This window comes from Fukomys damarensis, unplaced genomic scaffold (genome assembly GCF_012274545.1).
Source record: "Fukomys damarensis isolate Sample0158 unplaced genomic scaffold, DMR_v1.0_HiC HiC_scaffold_16, whole genome shotgun sequence".
Classification (NCBI taxonomy): Eukaryota; Metazoa; Chordata; class Mammalia; order Rodentia; family Bathyergidae; genus Fukomys; species Fukomys damarensis.
In genome coordinates, this window is record NW_022900928.1 from 62,649,547 (window position 1) to 62,653,342 (window position 3,796).

Here is a 3,796-nt window from a genome sequence, read left to right on the forward strand (position 1 = left end):
GTTGAACTGTCCTATGAATTAGAAAGGGAAAAAGCCCTTCCAAATTCAATTTGTGAAGCCAGCCACCACCTTGATACCAAAACCAATAACAACATCATAAAAATATCCTTAATAGAGATGAAAAAAATCCTCAGATTCCTGCAAACAAAAGTAACCTACAGATTCAATACAATCCTTATGAAAACATCAATTACATTACTCAGCAAACTAGAAAAAGCAATCCTGAACATATGAAAACACAAAAGACCTAGAATATCCTAAGAAATTCTGAGTAAAAAGTAATGCTGAAGGCCTCACAATACTTCATTTCAAAATATGCTACAAAGCCACAGGAGCAAAAACTGTGTGGTACTGGCACAAAAATAGACCAGTGAAATAGAATATAGGGCACAGAAACAAACTCAACAACCTCAGTCATCAGATTCTTGTCTACAGAGCCAAAAACTTACGTTGCATAAGAGAAAACTTCTTTGACAAATGGTGCTAGGAAAACGGAATATCCATATGTAGAAGATGTAATGTAGGCCCTGATCTCTCACTCTATATAAAATCAATTCAAAATAGATGAAAGAAGTAGGTATTAGATCTGAAATTTTGCAAATTTTGGCAGAAACCCTCACAGAAACACTTGAAACATAGGCCCTGGCAAAGACTTTTGGAGTAGAATCCCCAAAGCACAGGAAATAGCAATAATCATCAAATGGGACTACATTAAATTAAATATTCACAGTAAATGAAACAATCAACAGTGAACAGACAGCCTACTGAATGGAAAAAAATCCTTGCCAACTGTCTTCTGACAAGATTAATATCCTGAATATATGAACTAAACCAAATCACAAGTGGCTAATGAATTGAGTAGACACGTCTCAAAAGATGAAGTGCAAGTGACTAATAAGTGTATGAAAATTTGTTAGAAATCTTTAGACTTCAAGGAAGTGCAAGTGAAAACTACATTGAGGTTCCATCTCACCCCAGTACAAATGGCTGTCATGACGATTAAAAAAACAAAAAATGTTGGCAAGGATGCAGGGAAAAAGTAACTCCTTTACATTGTCTGTGGGAAGGTAAATTACAGCAGCCACTGTGGAAAACAGTATGGAGGTTCTTCATAAAATTAAAAGTGGAGATAGCACTTGAGCCAACCATACCATTTTTGGTGTATTCCTGAAAGATTTAATCCAGAGATTTGGCTCAGTGGTTTGTATACCTAAAATGTACCAATAAACTCAATGAGAAAATAAATAAATAAATAAATAAATAAATAAATAAATAAATAAATAAATAAAATTAAAAGTCAGCATACTATAGTGATATTTGCATACCTATGTTTATTATGGCCCAGTTTTAGAATTGCTAAGTTTTGGAGCTAGCTTAGGTACTTATCAACAGATAAGTGGATAAAGAAAATGTATATATGCAAAACAAGGAGGAGAAAATTATATCATTTGCAGGAAAATAGATAGATTTGGAGACGACTATGATAAGCAAAATAAGCCAGACTCAGAAAGTCAAATACTGCAATATATTCTGTCATAGATAGAATCTGGAGAAAAAAATCTTAAAAAAGGGAGAATGTTTACAGAACAGGAAGAGGATCAAGTAAAGGAATGAGGGAAGAGGAAGGAGGGTAATGGGGGGTGAAATTAAAGTACATTGCATGCATTTATGAATATGCTAAAACAAAACCCAGTTACTGTGTATAACTAATCACTGATAATAAGAGAGTCAGCTGTGGATTGACTAATAAAGGGTCTTATAAAATCAGTAGCATTTACAAATACTAGTAATAAGTACTGGAAAATGCAATAGGGAGTAAGCTCCGATGTTGATGGAGGTATTCTGAAGATTCTTGACATTTTTAAATGATCTGAATGAATAAAAGCCTATGGCCTCTGGTGTGAATAAACTGTAACAGTACATAAGATCCTACTGAGATAACTGACATTGTGAAATGGGAAGAAAAGGGCTAAAGGTGTAGGGAAAGTGGGAAGGGTAGGGGAAAGGTAGTAAGGGAAAAGAAAAAAATGTGAGAAAATGAAAAGATGGAAATAAAGTGTTTGTAAATGGGGAGGGGAGGAGGGGGTGAAGGGAGTGCAGGAACAAGGGGAAAAAATGAGAACCAAGACCAGTCATGTAAAGGTACAAGATCCTAAGGATGAATGTAACTGTACTGTATACCTAAAATGTACCAATAAACTCAATAAAAAAAAAAGCCTATGGCACTTTGAAATATAGGAGGGCTTAATACAAAATTGTTAATTTTCCTTAGAAATAATAAAAATTCTTTATTTTTTATACATACCCCAAAGGATTTACTTGGGTTGGAGGGAGGGAATCTAACTGATTCTGAAATTTTGTTTGATATGATAGTTTCTAAATAGCTATTTTAAGAAAATAGTAACCATAGCATAAAGTATAATAAAATATGATAAAAATACCATATCAATCAAATGATACAGATTTTTCTAGAAGCAGGCCTACTTATATATGGAAGTTTATTATATAGTACTGTTAACATCAGGAATCAGAAAACTTAATAACATGCTTTGAAAAATTATTTACTACATTGAAAAAAAACACCCTGAAGATTCTTATCTCATGTTGCATACTGAGTGAATTAAAGAGCTAAAGATTTTCTTCAATCTTCACAAAACATTTTATTGTTAATTTATGTTTGTGATACATATTTACATTCATTTTGAGGAATGAGTGTATATATGTGTATATATACATTTATAAAATTATATAAAAATTATATATAATCTATCATTTTTGATCCCCCTTTCCCTTGCCCCTTTCCCTATCTTCAGAAAGTCTGCCTTCCTATTTCCCACTATCTCTATTTTATTCATTAATTTATATTTTGGGTTTCTCATAGAAAGCATGTGATTTAATTTTCTGTGTCTAACTTATTTCACTTAATATTATACTCTCAAATTTCATCCATTTGACTGCACAAGCCATGCATTCATTCTTCTATATAGCCAAATAAAATTCCATTGTGTACATATATATGGCATGCATTGCAGGGAAGTCGAAGCCTGCAAGAAGCAGCCATCAAAAGAAAGGCAAGTTTCTTGTTTCTATGCGTTAGCCTGAGAGTGGTTCTCAGAGAGTCATGAAATAACTAAGCACAATAGAACCAATACTGTCACTCCCTCCGCATCTACGCACTGGGAGGAAGGGGAAATACCACACCACACTAATTTTGTTCAAACCTCTAATTTCCTATAGCTCACCTCTGAAGTGGACACAGCAGTTTGCAAGTAAAACCAGAAGTCAATTGAAATTTGAATTGTATATATAGCTACAGGTGAGATAGTTTGGAATTTCAGTCAAAAAGGTTAATCACTTGCCACATTAAAAATACCAACACAGTTCTGAGGAGAAAAGATGAATCCACAGTCTCTACAACATAACAGTCACATTGTTCAGGATACAATAAAAATTTCTCAGTATAAGAACTGGAAAGGAGAAGACTGGAAATCAACACTGAATTAGACTAGATAGTAGAATGGTCAGGCAAGGACTTGGAAAGGCTATTATAACAATTTAAGGGCTTGGAAACAGCTATTATGACTATTTAACAACATAATGGAAAATATGTTTCAGTGAATAGAAGAAATCTCCGCAAGATAGGGAAATATTTAAAGAGAACCAAATGAATTTTACATCAGAATAAGACACTATTGTTAAAACCTGTCTCAATTCACAATTCTCAATGTTTAATAGTACAAGTTTATGTTTATCAATTGTATTCAGATGTCATATATATATATATATATATATATAT